The 18,482-nt window shown below is 36.2% G+C and overlaps 1 protein-coding gene and 1 pseudogene across 3 annotated transcripts in view; both read right to left on the bottom strand.

Annotated features, from left to right (window-relative positions):
- LOC120535446 (zinc finger protein 821) overlaps positions 1-18,482 on the bottom strand; it is a 132,787-nt gene that overhangs the window by 100,416 nt on the left and 13,889 nt on the right. The gene's annotated exons all lie outside the window — the stretch shown is intronic.
- LOC120536110 lies at positions 9,975-10,142 on the bottom strand (annotated as a pseudogene).

Raw genomic sequence — 18,482 nt, forward strand, 5'->3', positions numbered from 1 at the left:
ACCAGCTGCTCTGGCTCGATCGGTCCTTCCCCGCCGCTCCGTAAACGCTTCGCCTCTCTTGTAGGGCACACATCCATTTGGCACCGCTATGGATTAAAAGCGGGCCCGGATCACACTGCGTCCCTATTACATTATATACGGTACCGACATTACCTGTCTGTACCGCCAAATCACATAACACGGGAGGCTCTCGGTCCAATCGCCGCAGGTACTCACGTACTCTTCTTAAAGGCGCTTCGGCCGCCGCTCCCAGATCTCCAACGATCTTCTTAATCGCCTCTAAAGTCTGCAAAATACTCCGCACGGGCTCGATTAATTTTTCGAGTTCCCGCACGTCAAAATAATTAGTTAATTCGGCCGGGGTTTGGCTTACTTCCTGGTTTGCCATACCGTCCGGCCGGGAGCCAATGAACTCGCCCGCTGTCGGCACGTGTTCTGACGGTTCCGCACGGGTTTCTGGGAATTGGAGTTCTCTACAGACGAGGACCGGGCCGCCATCTTTGGTTGACTGCGACCTGCCTTTATTAATTTGTCGGCAGATCGACCAGCCATTTCCCGGCCCTCCTTACCTTCTTTTGGGTTGAGCAGTGCTTCGCTCACCACCCCTTTCTCCTTCGGAAAAATCAAGTCCGTCTTTTCTTGGGCGAAGTCATAAACAGCTGGACACGGAACGTCACCTTTCTGGAATCCTTCGTGGTACTTCCCGTGTCCCTCGACGGCACCCGTAATGCGGAAGTCCTTTTCGTTGTCCGTCTGCCCATACAAAGCGCCACACTATCTTCGGGAGATTCTCCTGCATCCCGCAGAACTTCCGGATGATCTTTTCCGAGGTATGTGCATGGTACGAAATGAGTAATTTTAAATAGATTATCTACATTTGCAGCACATACCTCGTTGTAGGTTTCTTCGTCCGGAGTCCTCTCCCGATCCGTGTAGTCGCCCTGTCGCTCATCCCGAGTGTCGGCCATGACGAACATGGAACTTCCGCTGGTGCTGTTGCCCTGTTTTGTCTTCTTTTTTCCCATTATAGACTTGAAAAAAGGTGAGGTTTCTGGCGATTTTCCTGTGTGTGTTGTGACGCTGTCTTCCCGGGGTATTCTGTCCACAGTAAAATTTTTCCAGGTCCTCTGCCAAACTGACGGCCAGAGAATCCTGCCGCTACGCCAACTGTAACAGAATAAGATGCTTCTCGCACCCTTGTACCCTCAGACTATACGTCAGACACCAGGTAAAAGTCCAAAGATGATATTTATTATAATAATAAGTGCACAAAGCACGCTCCTCTCCACAATTCACAATAACAATAAACCACAATAATAAACAATCCTCCACTCCCAGACGCTTAGCCACCCTGCCTCCCAACTCAGCTCCTCGTCTGGGAGCTCCCACAGTCCTTTTATATTCCCTGACCCGGAGGTGTTCCTTCCCAACAGTCCACAAGTCCTTATTCCTTCCGGGTCAGGGTAAATAATGTTTTTCTCACCCGAAGCCGTCGCTCTTCCTATGACGAACTTCCGGGTCATAGGGCATGAAGAACTCTTCGGTCCTCCCTGCAGCTCCCTCTCGTGGCCCCCATGGCATCCAGCAGGGCGGTGCATAAAAACTACATGGTCCATAATGCCCTGCTGGTCTTCTGGGGACCTCCATGCTGCAAGGAGGGCTCCACCTGGCGGCTTGGGGGTATTGGCCGGGGTACATGGCCGGCCATATCTTACAATATATATATATGACAACAACACTCATCACTCACAACAGTGACAAAACAATTACATTGACAATCAGGTTACGTTATTTACAAAATGTTTCCTTTTCTTTTCATTGCTTCTTTAACACACTACTTCTCCGCTGCGAAGCGCGGGTATTTTGCTAGTTACTTATAAACTAGAGCACATGTTCAGATCTCAAGATACCAGCCCATGTATGATTGCCAGGGTTCATAAAATAACAGTGGAAAGTTTAACTTTTAGTTACAAGGCACCAAAGCTGTGGAATGATGTGCCTAATAATATAACAGATTCCCCTTCAGCCTCAGCTTCTAAAACCATTACTAAGCCCTTATCTATTCAGTTTCTCTTCTCACAGTCTTGGTGTGACAGTTGGTACCACTATTCTACTGTCAAGCTGCTCTCCTGCCTAAGAAAAGTAATCTCAGATAAAGTAGCATTGGAATCTCTCATCAGATTGGATGGCCCAGCAGACTCTACTACAGAATGCCCAAGATAGGGTAGGCAGCTAGTTAGCGGAAGTGTCCAGGGGCCTCGTGAATTCTATGCACAGCGTTATTCATACTAAAATATGGCGTAAGGACAAAAGCGGAAATGCTCGTACCCACAAAAAAATCCAGATGCATAAATCTGTGTATTCGCCAACTTCCAAGTTCTTCCACTACATAAATCCCGGTCAGCGCGAAAAGTAATGCACATACACGCGCCTGATGCCCCACCCAAACTCCTCCCAGAATTAAGCCTCTTTCGATATGCAAATCAATATAAATAGCCCTTAAGCTTAGCGTTCTGTGAAAAGGCAATGGCAAAAGCACGGGGGAAAATAGAAGAATTTCCGGCAAATACCAAGTGGAGGCAAGGAAAAACGTACTATTTGTTGGTTTAAACAGTGGTATAAACAACAAAAGGAAGTTGATCAAGTGACATAGAGTGTCGGTGAAACTCGAAAGCTGAAGTTTACAAAGTCGCACAGTGCCTGAAATAAAAAAGAAGTTGTCAGATATCAAAGTCGCCGTGAAAAGGCAAGTCATAGCCCACTGTCTGAGTGTCATATGAAAGCATTAGGGTACAGAGAAAAGAAAAAATAGGGACACAGTGAGAAAAATGCTTGGAATGTCAACTTTAATCTCGAAAGTTCCACTTTAATCACGTAAGTTTATTTTGTCATCAAAGTAGAACATCACAAACTTCATCTTTAAATTGTTTAATTTACTAGTTTCTCAAATGCCATCGTAACTAAAGTAGCACATTAAATGTTTTGTTTTGTATGTATTCTTCTATGTGCTCTATGTGTGTGAATTACTACGGGCTTTCTCTTTCTCTAACTGGACACAGAATCCATTACATTTGTGATATTACAGCTCTCTGAATAATTAAAATACTGAGATGTATACTTGATATCATTTTCATGATGATATGAGTTAAAGCATGTTATTAAGCATGGGAGCACAGTGGCGAAAGTGATAGTGATGAGCTGGCCAGAGATTGTTCCTGCCTCCCACAAGATGCTTGTTGCACCATGCGTGACCTTTGATGGAACAATTTATTGAAGCAGTACTGTCTCTTTCAAACATACTAACCTCCAATTCCTATCCTTCCGTTTCTTTCTCTAAGTAACCAATCGCCACACAATCAGCTCTGTAATAGATGTTAAGCTATCTGTAAGCTGAGAACGCCGATTCTTCAAAACTTTTAAGGAACATTGAAATATCTTCGTAGTACATGTTTAATTATTCTATCCATCTATCCTTCCAGTGTTGCGCCAGCCCCAGCAAGAATACAGCACAAGGCAGGAACAATCCCTGAACTAGCTAGTGCTGCGACACCTTGTCCTCACAAGTTTAATTATTAACAATATAGATTATTTAAATGATGTCTGTATAACGTAATAAACATATTTTGCTGCATTTCATCTTAAAAATGATATTGTCATCATATGTAAATATGCACTTTATAAAGTGGCTTAGGTTGTGCAATATTATAAATGTATCAAAAGTTTACAGTGAGCTAATTGTACTAATAAATACAAACAGCTCTACAGGGAACAATTGATGGACTGATTGAGCACGTTTATAGTTCTTGGGATTAAACTGTTTCTGAACTGCGATGTTCCTACAGGAAAGGCTCTGAAGCATTTGGCGTATGAGAGCAGTTCAATAGACAGTGCGCATGACTGAGGCAGTATGTGCTTGATGCAGTATACTGATAATTCTCCTTCCGATCAGCTGCTGTAGAGCTGTGATTCCACACTCAGATACAGTGATATAAATATTCTGAGTGGTGCATTGAGAGTAATATTGGAAAAAGATGATCCGCTGTGGCAATCCCTAAGGGGAGCAGCTGAAAGAAGAAGAAGGTGCAGTGAGAGTAACAACACTAAAGCAGCTATGGTATTTGGAATATGTTGTTAATTTCAGTGTACTGTATATGATAAAGCCGCGTCAAGGATGTGGATCTAAAAAAGAAAGGGAAACCACACTGGAACAAAAGCACTGCTTTGATGTTGGGTGCCGGCAGTTTGCCAAACCGAGCGGAGAACTTGCGTACGCCAGGGTTTGAGCTAGCATGAAAATGTGCGTGGCTTTATGCCAAGTTTAGGTTTTATACATTGCAATTTCAGCGTGTAAATGGGAGTATGCAACACTTTTGTGCATACGCACCGTTTATACATAAGGCCCCTGGTTCTTTCCTTTTTGCATTTGTGGTCTACCTAATTCCAACCTGAGGCAAAACGTAATCTTGGCTCATAAAATGAGTGAACCTGGGGTGAAACAGTTGTTTAAATTAATAAAAAATATTTACAGACAGAAGTCAAAGATCTGAAGAAACAAGTCTCTGATGCCATTTCATCATTTCAATGATTTGTAGAAGAATTTAACCACTTAAGACAAAGAATTGATTCTGCTCAAGCCTAAAGCAGTGGTAATATAGTAAACAAAAACTGCAAATAACACATTTTACACAGTTCTCTAGCGATGGGACCAAGTGTAGGGAAGATATTTTAAAGTGATTTTTTGATCCTATTAGTGCTGAGGTTGCTATTAATTGCTTATTGCACTTGAAACAAGGGAACACATCCATTAGTGAATATATAAATAACTTTTAAAACACTGCCAGCAGAAGTACGTTGAGAAGCAGCCACTTAAGTTCCATGTTTGAAAAACACCTTTTCTTGCATTCAGTCGTTTTTTTTTTTTTATAATTGCCTAGGTTTTAGACATATACTAGCTTCATGCAGATTCACTCTGTATAACATTTGCAGATCAGAATGTGTCTGACAGAGTATGCAACTCAAATTCTCAATCAGGCACTGTTCAAAATGCGCCTTGACTGCAACTATTTGCTGATGGGGATATAAATACAGTCAAGTCACAAAACAGGCTCCAAAATGCTGAAGCATTATCTTATTTTCCACCAGCTGAAATGGGTGCATGTCACTCTCCTCCTCAAGAGCCTCCACTTTTTTTCTGTAGCAGCAGCATAACAGCAGGCATTAAGTTGAAGTCACTGATGCTTGCATACGGGGTAGCTAGTTGTTCAGTACCTATTTATACAGATATGGATGCCCTCACCAGGTCCTAATCTTCTTTTATGCCCACTCTGGTCTAGTAAGGAAAGACATCTGGAGATACTGCCTCTAAGTTGCAATCTAGAATAGTTCCTCACTGGTGAAATGAGCTGCTCGAATTCATCTGAACATCAGAACCCTTCACTGTATAAGCTTTTGAAGACTTTGCTGTGTTGTGAGTACCTGAATAACTACTAATGATTTTAATGCTAGGCACTTTTTACAGTTATAGTAAGGTTAACAAGTCTTGTGCTTTAATTGGTTTAATGGTTGCTTACTTATAAGGTCTAAATCATTTTTGACTTGTTTTGGTCATTTTCATTAATCTAATGACACTTCCTTCAAAACAAACCTGACTATGTTGATCTCATTTGTAAGTTGCTGTAGATAAAAACTTCTAATCAGAATTTAAGAAGGTGATGAAGAGAAAACAGCATTAAACACATCTCCTGGGCATTATTACTAAGGTGATGCTCTCTGGTTTAGCAAATATATAAACAGTGTTTTAGACCTTCAATAATGACATTTTCAATATATTCCTGGTAATACAGTATATATGTCCTTGTTTATACTGGCAACATCAGACTACTATGTTACCCATGTAAGGGTACTTCTTACAGTAAGAAAATACAATCTTTCTGTCAAAGGTTGAGAACTGTATATTTCACAGATGCTCTGTAATGTTTTTGGCCTATGACATTTCATAGACAGGTATATGGTAACCTCAATTTTCCAACTGGATACTGCCTGAAAGTATTGAATAGGTTCAGCATTCTGTTGAATTTTCTAAGTATTACCACAGGTTTCTTAAAAGCTTTAGAACTGTCATTTCCCTCACAACTTCCTTAACTAAGAAAGCCTCTCACAATTATATTTGGTTCCTCGTGGAACAATAGTTTTATAAGCTTTTTAAAAAACTTTTTCCCTTTGCTCAAATTCTATGTCACAATGACCTTTCATTACAATTTGAAGTTGATGTGTCTAGTATTGGAGTTGGAGATATACTTTCTCATCAATTTCTTCATCCTGGAAAACACCATTCTTGCACCTTTATCTGTTGTGGAACAAAATTATTATGTAGTCAATCATAACCTATTGGCAATCAAATTGCTGTAAAATGGCATCATTGAACAGAAGTCACAAAATTTCCGTTCATAATTTATACTGACAACAAGAATCTGTCCTATCTTACAATCGATAAAGGACTCTCATCAGGCCAGACTGACATTGTTTAAGGGCAGATTGTATTGTGTTATTTCATGTCATTTCATTCCTGGTAATAGGAATGTAAAGGTAAATGCCTTGTCTAGACAGTTTCAACTAAATGGGAGTCCTATCCAACCTGAATATATCTTGCCACCTAAACAGGTTTTTGCATACCAAATAATCATTAACCATTTGGAGCTCATCTACAAAATATTCAACTCCTTAACTTTACAAGAAATCCATATAATGCTGCTATAGGAAACTTTATATACCCTCCGAATTTAGAAAAGAGATGCTAAACTAAGCACATTCATTGACTTTTTTTGGTCACCCTGCTATTAAACAAATGCAGGAACTTATGTTACTTTTGGAGGGGAATCACATGTCAGGATAACCAAGGGTTTGTTTTGACTTGTAACATTTGTAGTCAATGTTCCATCTAAGGACCAGTTGGCGTGACCAAATATGGTGCTATTTTACCTTGTCAGCACTACATAATATTGTGAAATATAACTATTCATATGTGATATTTTTTTGTATTTAACAACATTTAAATTTTTATATATATATATACACAGTATATATATATATATATATATATACAGTATATATATATATATACAGTATATATATATATATTTAAATCATGGAAGTACTGTACATATAATTAATTCATTCTTTCATTAATTCATGAAGGTGAACAGATATGCTGAATGTTAAACATGACTGCAAGTTTAAAAATTTGCAAGGGCAACTTGACTGTGTACCTTTTTAAATTGTGCATTATACACTAATAGATTATTTTATAAATCATTAAAAGTTAAATTAGAAACTATGTAGTGGCATCACAGTTTAAAAGTAGACTTGCATGCCTTATAACATTTTGATGAGCTGCAAAAATTACTATTGGCCAGAAATTGTTTTAAACATGTTTTCCATCCAATCATTTATTATTTATTACCAAATCCACCTAATCTGTGGAGACTTAATTGACACCATCAGTTGCCAGATAAAAATCAAAACCAGACACAAAAAAGTTAGTTCTCATTAAAGACAATATTATAAAAAAATGAGAAAAAAGAATAGGCTATACCACCAGTGCAAAGGATTTAGCCACCTTTGAAAAAAGCTAGCAATACAGGGGAGGGATAAAAAAAATGTTAATGCTTACAGGTCAGTATATATTTTCATTAGTAAAACTGACATGCTTCAGCTTATTACACTGCTACTTTTCATTAGAACTTTGAGCATCCACCACAGCAAGCAAAAGTCTGATTTGTCATTAAACATAATGTAGCATAACATCCATGTTTCCGATTTTCCATGTTACTATAATAGCTTTGAAATCAAACTTTAAAAGAGCCCGTTCAATGTTAGCAGTGTTTACTACAGTTACCACAGGCTCTGGATTATGTTGTTTCTGATTTGATAAACAATGCATAAAACTATTAGGTGTAATGCTGAATAAATATTAGGGTTATGTGCATTGCATTTTTGTTGTAAAGTTTTAAGGGGGAAAAAAGAGCAGCTAGTATGGATATAAGCTCTTTTTCATGGCTGGTTATGTGACTCACAATCTTCAGATAAGATACAAGTATACAAGTATCCAAACAGAACATTTCACCTAAATTTGAATATATCAAATTTAGGCTTGTTGTTAATAGTATTTTGATTAATTTGACCCATCTTACTTTTAAGTGAATAATGTTCAGAAGCAGTGGATATAACACACATTAATTGGATCACTTTAATGTCAATGTGTGAAGAACATCTTTATGGGCTTTCAAGAAAGCCCAAATTTTATAACTGATTTCCAGGAGGTGGGCCTTTCCATCCTTTATAAACTTTCAGCAGGTGGTTGGTGGGGTGGATTTCTTAACTCGCTTCTTTGTGCTACAGTAAAATGTTGTGTGCCAAGAAATGAGTGCACCTTAGCAAGAAGGGAGACAGTAGTAGAGATATCATCTGAGGGATTGCCTTTCGGTATACCTCCCTCTAACAGACGATGAGAAGCCATCTGTATGAATTTCATTATTGGTCTTTACCTTTTTCAACATTTTCAGCACCAAAATTTTAGGTATAGTTGACAGACTGTCAAAATGTGCTCATTTTGTTCCATTGAAAAAAATTACTATAGGACAAAGAATTAGCCAATGTCTTCTTGAAAGAAGTCCACTATTTGAGACAGACAACCACAATTTGTTTCTTGCTTTTGCAGTTTTTTATTTGCAAACAAACTGGATTTAAGTTTTGGATATCATTTGGAGGCTAACAGACAGATGAAATAGGTAAAATGTAATTTAGAAAAAAATCTGCGATGGACTGTTGATATTTTTCAGAATACCTGGAGTGCCATGTTAACACTGGCTATCCATAATGTCTTGCATCATTCTGCCCACCAGATGTCTTGTTACAGGAGACAATGTCCTAAGAGGTCCATATTCCATTATTAAGTGTATAGGTCAAGTGATTCATAAATTGCCATTGCTAGTTCGTTTCCATTTTCAGACAGTTTCTTGCTTGAAGCCAGTTTATGCTGGACCCTGTTTTAAAACCACCACCCCTCCCCCTCCTTGTGCAGTTTGAGGGTTAGCAAAGGTACCAAATTCAAGGGATTTTTCACCATGGTGAAAGTTGTAGCTAAGAGAGACAGTGAATATGACAAGATCAAATTCTTAAATAAGGCATTCATGATCAAACTTTTTACCGTAATATGTATTCCTGCTTACCTTCCAGATGTAGCAGTTATCGCTTTTGACGGGAGTTTATGGAGGATAGCCATTTACAGTACTATGCAATTTGTGTTTGAATCCAATCTATGTGCTTGGATAAAATTATTATAAGCTAACCCAGAAATCTCTGTTCATATTAACAATACACATTCTGACTAAAACAAGGAAGTAGAGAGACCAGCCCATTATCACTAGTGCTGTTTTGCAATTATGACTGAACTATGTATGTAAACGGCCAGAGATCAAGGGGATCATAACAGAAAGGCTTAAACAAAAAGTATGTCTCTCTCTCTCTGTGCTGATGCCATAGTGCTCCTCATTACGGATTCATGTTCATCACTGCCACTCATTTGAAATATATTGTATAAATTCTACAGGACCTCTGGGATCAAAATTAATATGATTAAGAGCATTCTTTTTCCCAGTGAATAGTCTTACACATTAGAATAAACTTTTTGCTGATTACCTCAAAATAGTTAAAATATCCAATAGCTACAATTAGAAGAAAATTTTAAAAGATCTAATGGAAAGCATCAAACATGTTGTTCATAAAAGGTAATCTCTTCATCTCACTTTACTGTGAAGGGAGATGTGCTTAATTTAAATTAATATGACATACATTTTTGGAATGTAATAATTATTCACATTGTGACTGTAATATGTTTTACATATTGAAATGTGCTTTTCTAACCTATGTAAAATTTGGAGGGAAAAAAACTTTACCTGACACAAATTTATTTATTTATTTATTTATTTTCTCTTCCTTTCTTTTTTTACAGAGCAAGCCCCTGTTCCATCTCTCTGTGCCAAAAATCAATTTAATATATGGTCCCCAGATAGGGGACGTATCAGATATTAAACTGATAAGAACAGATACTACACTTGATCTTAGCCAAAAGGCCGAGAAGCGAGGCCTGACACAAATTTAAATTTTACTTTTACTATATTTGTAGGATTACATTTTGGTAGTATTTTAATTAGTTGGGCTCTATAACTTGAAGATGTGTTTTGTTTTCACTCAGAGGGAATAATGCTGCATGCAAAGTTTTGCTTTAGGAAAACATTTATTCATTTCTAAACTAAAACACTTTCCTAACTATTAAACAAGAATATCTTCAGCATTATGTACAGTATACATAAAAAGGCATTTATACAGATCATATCATAAGTGTAATGATGTGGGCACTTATTTTTCACTGAAAGAAGGCCACATGAATTTATGGACTTTTTTTTAATATGATAATAAAAGCAGCCTCTAAATGATATCTTAAGCAGAGAACACTACTTTCCTCTATCCAAAGTATCCACTGTTGATCATACCTGTAAGTTACAGAACACATGTAGTAAATCAGTGTACTCATATAGATGCAGTTCCTTATTAATAAGGCATTATTACTAAGAAAAGGACATTAAGCTGGGAGGAAATAATTTATTTACCTAAAAATGTAATCCTAATTAATGGAAAGGTGTCATGCTAAAGGATAATGTGCATAATGTATTTTTGAAAAGCATCAGAGACAATGAAATCAGAGGAAAATATATTTGCAGGAATCTCATCTCTTGAGATGAGCAGATCCAAAGGGCAATTGGCAGCAATTGTTTCAAGATTATGTCTATATTAATTGTATTTTTAAATAGAGTATTTGTAATCTAAAAAAGGAAGAGTTTTAAATGGTATTATTTATAATAGCAGCATCACGGTGTTGCAGTGAACCATCAATTAAATTTCAAATTTAGTCACTGCCCATGTAAAGTTTACATATGTTACCCATGTTCATTTTAGCTCTCCTCTGCCACCCTGGTTCTCCTCCTTCTCCCCAAACAAATGGATCTTAAATTTATTGAAACTGGTAAACTATCCTACTGTACGGTAGGTGGGTCCTGGTACATGCTTTGTTTACCTCTGGCTGCTAGTGGCCCTGTAATGAAAAAAGCCAGTATGGAAAATGAACAGATAAATTAAAATATACAGCAAAATAGGCAAATGTCTAAAGGTAATAATTGTTTAAGAAAATATAATTAAGCAATATATAATTTTTACAGTACATATTTAGGGAAGAATAAATTAAATTTTCCAGGCTGAAAAGAAAAACTCAAATAACAGTCAAGAAAACCTTCCAACACTTTAAAAGTCAAGAAGATAAGCATATAGGTCATCATCTGATGACAGTATAAATACACTTAAAAAATGTTTGTCAATTATAACAATGTAATTTAAAATAAAAATATTTACATTGAAATAATTAGCAGTATGTTATTTAAAATGTTTGTTTAATTACAAGTTAAAATCGGTTTCTAGTTTAATAATCTATGATTCTATTATTCAAATAAACTTTATTAATTTAAAATATGATTAACAGTAAAAGTTTCCTGTTAGAAAAAAGTCTTTAACAGGAGGGGGCACTCTTGCAGCATTGCTTCTACTCAGTATAATACTAATAAATAAAAACAGGGGACAGATAAACTACAGTGAGTAAAAACCTAGAACCTAATAAATAAATAATATAATTGTAATAATAATCAACATATCTCTTCTGGGCCTACTGCATCTGATGTGTTTTGAATCTGTCTGAAATTGCTCGCCAATGTCTTCACACTAAGCACTCCAGCAATATATTTTGTAAAACCCACTTTGTCAGAAACATATTTTTTTCATACTTTATCTTTTCATTGCCTTTTTAAGAGTTTACTTATTATGGATGCCGACATTTTGGAACTTCTTATTCAGGACACTATGCATTGCTTGGCACATGAGGCATATGCTGTGTGGCATGAGATGTCATCATGGTTATACAATAAAAGATGATTATTTGCATTAAACAGCCTTCAAACCTTCAGTAAATAAAGGGGAAACTTAGCAATAGACTTGTGCTCAAGCAACACATAAAATTTAGGTTTAGATTCTAATCCTGATTAGTTCTGCCCTTTGATTTCAGGTTTACTATAGATCCATGTACTTACACTACCGGTTAAAAGTTTTAGAACTTTAAATTTAAACTTGGCAGTCTACTGTTAAACTTTGCATCATTTTAGGTCACTCATGGCATTTCAACTGACTACATTTGAAGAAAAATTATAAAAACTGAGTTGTTCTATAACATTTGCCTGGTAGAGTAGGTGGTTGATCCTGACATCTTGGGTACTGATCTACACAAGGACTTATCTACTCTTCTGATTAGCTCCTAAAGAAGTACATTCTAAATTTCTGCTACTCTCAAAATATTGCAGTCTTAGAGGATTAGTATGGAAAGTTCTTGTAAGTTATGACAGAAATGTTCCACCCTAGTCCAAACTTTATGCCTGGGACTGGCTGCAGTTCTGATGTTTGCCCTTCCCTTTCAAACATCAATTGCCCCAAGCACCTCCTATTTATGCCTGTTGGTATTCTGTACATATTGCACAGTAGCCACATGATGGATGGGGAGTGTATAAAAACTGGGGAAGCTCAGATGGTACTTTATTTGAGTATAGTGGTTTTGACTCTGCAATAGACCTTCTTCAGCTCCATTTTATTTAGTGTTTTACGTCAACACCATTTTTATTTAATTATTTTTCTTTTTTTAAGAGTTTAGGGTAGTGTTGGCATCGAATGTACTTTTTTCTTTTTAAGGGTTAGACCAACCACCAAAGCAATGTTAAAGCCATAAAGCAACATAAATGGCTGACAGAATGCTAATAACCAACTGCAAAAAAGTTCAACTCTGTCACTAAACAGTTAATTTCTCACAGCATGATGACAGGCACTAGGAAGGAGTGTCAGCTTTGTCATAATAGTAGATTGTAGCCAGTGTCAAACAGTCAGCAACGTGGTTAGTCACAGTAGCTTCACATCTTGACTTAACCTTCATCTAAGAGAAGACAGTCTCAGGCAGATTCAAAGTAGGCTCACAAATGGAGAGTAAACATCTGATGTTTGAACATATATCCTCCAGAATTCAGTTTACATCCCCGAGGACAATCTAGCTTTAATACAAAAATTTCATTTTGAAAGGTGACAGTTTCATTCTCCACTGCTGATGAACCAACAGTGAGATCCAAATTTTACACAGTTTCCTCTAAATCTGTTTCATACAGGAAATACATGTATGAATCAACAGGCTGAGTTAATGCAAAATCATTGAAATGTTTTGTCATAATCTTAGTAGACCATATCAACTTGGTTAAATGCATTGAGGAGTATGAAGATGTGTGTTGGTTCTTTTTCTGACATTCTGTCTCACAGTGTAAATTCTAAAGGTCATGACAATGTACCTTCCTTAACAAAAGTTTTCTTTTCCTTGTAGCTCCAAATTAAATCCATTTGGCATATGCATTATTTCAGTTAGGAAAGCATATATCAAAAGCTATTGCTTATTCTCTAGCTATATATTAGATTTCTTGAAGAATTCTTTGATTTTGAGAAGCAGTTCTCAAAATCAGTATAAAAACTTCCATTTACCTAGCCACTACAGTGCACATATGTGAAATCTGGTTTATAAAAAAAACTCATCTTTCCTTTATAGAAGTAAATATGTTTTATTTTTCTTAATATATTTTCTGCTGTTCATTTTTCAAATCATGAACATGATTTCTCAAAACAATTTCACATTATTGGTTCTATTCACCATTAATGTTCACTCAGTCTTAATTGACACATCTGTTAAAAGTGAATCCAAAAAATTGGTCTGGGAGTAAACTGAAAATGGTCATATTTGATTTCAAGTTTAGAACAAATTGTATTGGTCTTACTTTGGTTATAGCAACAGGTGTGTTCTGATGAGTCACAAGTGTGATGAAAGGAGAGAACCATTTGTCACACTATACTGGATATGAGGAAATGTAATATTTTAAAATAAAAGTGCAGTACAGAACCTTCACTTTTGATGTGGGTTTACAGTTTTGAGGTGACATAGATTTTGACCATAAATTCCACAATCTTAAGACAGTTAGGAATCAACTTAATGAGAAAGAGTACTGCAAATTCAAACCATAAAACTGAACAAACCAGGGGCAAAACCAGTGTTATCTTTCTTCACCTCTGCAATCCAAAATCCAACTCTCAAATTTTAAATGAGAAACCTGTATAAAAAAAAAAAACTTGACAAAATAAATGGTGTCTTACCAACATCATAAAATTGAAACACACCTTTATATAACTCTATAGCTGTCTACAGATTAGGACATTTATGATTACTGGAAGTGAGCACAAAGTCACTGTTGCAATAACAACACTTGTGACATGAACACACAGTGTAAAATAGATGTGTCTTTGCAAAACAATACAAAACAGTGATGCATCCCTTTTTAATCTGCCTTATTCTGACAAGTGCCACTGGGATATGGAGACTGTCCTAGAAGCATTGGATGTAAAGGTACCAACTCTGAAAGGGATACTAGTCCATTGGAAGGCACACACACTGATACCAATGCAATGTACCTAATGTACATATTTAATATGTGGGGGGAATCAACAATACAAGAAGAAGATTCACACAAAGCAGGAATCTTCTTTATGGATTAAAATGATCAGGTAACTGTATATATTGGCAGACTGTGCATTTGATCTCCTATCATTGGCTCACCATTCATTACTACAGCAGTATACAGTTTGCTCCATAAGTATTTGGACAGTGACACAATATTCATAATTTTCACTGTGTACACCACCACAATGGAATTGAAATTCAGCAATCATTAAATGACTGAAGTGTGGACTTTCAGCTTTAATTTAAGGGGTTTACCAAAAACATTACATGAGCCATTTAGGAATGACAGCCATTTTTCTGCATAGCCCCCATTTCCAGGGGCTCAAAAGTATTTGGACAAACTAAGATAATCATGAATACAATGGTTATTTTCAATATTTGTTTGAAAATCCTTTATAGTCAATGAATGACTGAAGTCTGGAATACCATGGCCATCTCCAAATGCTGGGTTTCCACCCTAGTGATACTATGCCAGGCCTTTACTACAGTTGTTTTCAGTTGCTGCTTGTTCACTGAACTTTCTGCCAGCAGTTTTGTCTTCAGTAAGTGAAATACATGTCCACTTAGGTTGAGATCAGTTGACTGACTTAGCCATTGAAGAATATTTCATCTCTTTATTTTGAAAAGCACTTGGTTTGCTTTCACAGTGCATTTTGGCTCAATGTCCATCTATACTGCAAAATGTTGTCTTATCAGTTTTGCAGCAGTTGGCTGAATCTGAACAGACAGTATAGCCCTATACACTTCAGAAATCATCCTGCTACTTCTGCCAGCAGTCATATTATTAATAAATACGAATGTAGGACTTCCATTCGCAGCCATGCATGATCATACCATAAAACTCTCTCCACCATGTTTCATAGATGATGTAGTATTCATTGGATCAGGAGCTGTTTCTTCTCTTCTCCGTACTCTTCTCTTTCTAACATTCTGCTATATATTAATCTTAGTTTCCTTTGTCCTAGAAAATTGTTCCAGAACTGGACTGGTTTTAAAAATATGTTTTCTGGGAAGGTTTAATCTGTCCTACCTGTGCTTGACGTTTAACATTAGTTTGCACCTTGTGGTAAACAATCTGTCTTTACTTTCATGAAGTCTTCTCTTGATTGTAGACTTTGGCAATGACAGATCTACCTCCTGGAGAGCGTTCTTGGTTTCGCTAAATGTTGTGAAGGGGTTTTTCTTCACCAAGGACAGAATTCTGCAATCATCCAGGACCGTTGTCTTCTGTGGTTTTCCAGGCCTTCTGGTGTTGCCGAGTTCACAAGTGTGTTCCTTCTTTTTAACAATGTACCAAATGGCTGATTTGACCACTCGTGATGTTTCTACTGTCTCCCTAAAGGGTTTGTTTTGTTTCCTCAGCCTAATGATTGACTGTTTTACTTGCATGGACAGCTCTTTGGACCTCATATTGAGAGTTCACAGTGATGGCTTCTAAATGCAATCCACACTTGGAATCAATTCCAGACCTTTTATCTGCTTAATAGTTAATGAAATAATAAGGGAACTGCTCACACCTTATTATGAAAATTGATTCACTGTCCAAATGCTTATGGACCTAACTGTATATGGCTAAAAAAATTGAAACCATAAGTTGAACAGAACTTCATATGAAAGGATAAAATAATTCAATTTGCTTTGGTGTAATAACAGCTTCAAACTGTAACCTTTACTACAACTTAAAATTTCAAGTAGGATTTAATCTCAAATTTATTACAATTTTGCTACATGAGGTTAGTGGCAAATGTACTGCTGAACCCTTTTCTAACTAAAAATTACAGTAAAGTTGTAACAATAATGACATATTATTTTCCAAATACAGTATTAAGGTCTTACTGGATAAAAAGTTCAATAACAGGTCAGTCATGATGAATGAGTTGCGTACCCCTAGTTTAAAGTTTATTGATCTGTGATTTTTTTCTGGGATCCACAGTCAATGTTTAGTGATTTGGTATTTGACTTTAGTCCTGTATTTCTGAGGTATGGGATTTGCCTTTTGATCACCAATTTAAATTATTGTGCCTGGAAAAAGAAAGAAGTATCTAATCTAAAAAGTCAGAAAACAAATAACTAAACCAAAACAAAATTGAAAAAGATACAGAGCATAGGTAAAAATGATATAACTCAAAGTAACAAATACAGTGAAAGAATGAAGAATTAAGTTTGTTTGTTATCAAAAAGCTTGGATGCTTGGAACAAAGTGCCACCATATTTAACAGTGTATCCTATTCATGTGACAACATATGCCTCGGGCCACATGACCAACAATGGGCGTTTTAATGTAGTAAAACCCTTGAGAACAAAATGGTGGAATGATGGCACAAAATATATACATTTCTTATTGTGGTATAGTATACAATAAATAAAAATACAAATTCTAAATTAAACATCTCTAAAATGCCCTTACAACATAAATATTTTTACTTAACATTACATTTACTTCCATGATGGCTCGCCCGCAAACTATATACATTAATTTCATGCAGTCAGTTGATCTTTACATAACAGGTCATCACAGTGTTCCTCCAGCTTGCTCCACCTATCAACAGCTGACACATGGGGCTGAACTTTGTGTGCACCTACTCTTGTGGATACAGACGGTTGGCACCTACCAGATACTCCTCACCTTTTATTTCACTTCTTCCTCATCATGGTCTCTGCTTTCAGGCAGAAGAGCATTTCTTCTAGCATTTTTAGCAAGACTATAGACTTTAGGTGGTTTAAACCCTATCTCAGGGTCACTTCCCAGTGTGCTCAGGCATCTCTTCCAGAGTCAGATGCAGCAAACTACTGTAACAGTGACAACAGGCTAACAATTATTGTACCTGTGCCCCTAAGCTGTAATTTGCCCGAAAGCACCACATCTTCAGTGCTGCCACCTTGTTGAATAGTATTCAAACAGATAACTATGTCCATTCTGCCATAGCCTGAGACAGGGCTTTGGCTTCTGCAGGTCAGGAGGTATTTTAACCCTCCCCTAGGTTGCCATGTTCTCTCTTTTTTTCCTCTTATTATAAAAACATTTAAGCATCCTTAGCATCTGCTGAGTTGCTAGCCCTCTAGTGTCCTGAGAGAGCATTGATGATTTCCTTCAAGGCTACTTTTCTTGCATCTCTTTTTGGGTGCACCGTCCTGTATCCTTTTTAGAACATCCTTTTAACATAAATGGCACAATGTCCTTGGTAATGCCTATTAATGGCATTCTCTCTTCTTAATGCCTTGCTAGACTCTGCATCTACAATGTGGTAGTCTTCCTGTCCATCAAAACCATACATCTCTAATTTTGAAATATAAACTATGATGAATAATAATAATGATTAAATACTATATATATATATATATATATATATATATATATATATATACATATATATATATATATATATACACACATATATATATATATATATATATATATATATATATATATATACATATATATATATATATACATATATATATATATATATATATATATATATATATATATATATACACACACATATATGTAGCTTTGTTTTGAGCAGTATTAGAATGTTACCTTATGTTAAACTAACAATAAACTACACTAAAACCACAATAACCTGTTTTATTTATCTAAAGATCTTTGTGTGAAAAAATATTTTTAAATGTGTACAAAATCCACTTTTAATTAATTTTTATCTATGCCCCATGTTTCTGCTAATAAATATGTTATAATATTAACATATATAATCACCCTTTCTTATTCCCATCTTAATTGAAAATACTTTCATAATGCTTACATTTGATCAACATTTGCTTTACA

Source organism: Polypterus senegalus, chromosome 9, assembly GCF_016835505.1.
Source record: "Polypterus senegalus isolate Bchr_013 chromosome 9, ASM1683550v1, whole genome shotgun sequence".
NCBI classification, from domain to species: domain Eukaryota; kingdom Metazoa; phylum Chordata; class Cladistia; order Polypteriformes; family Polypteridae; genus Polypterus; species Polypterus senegalus.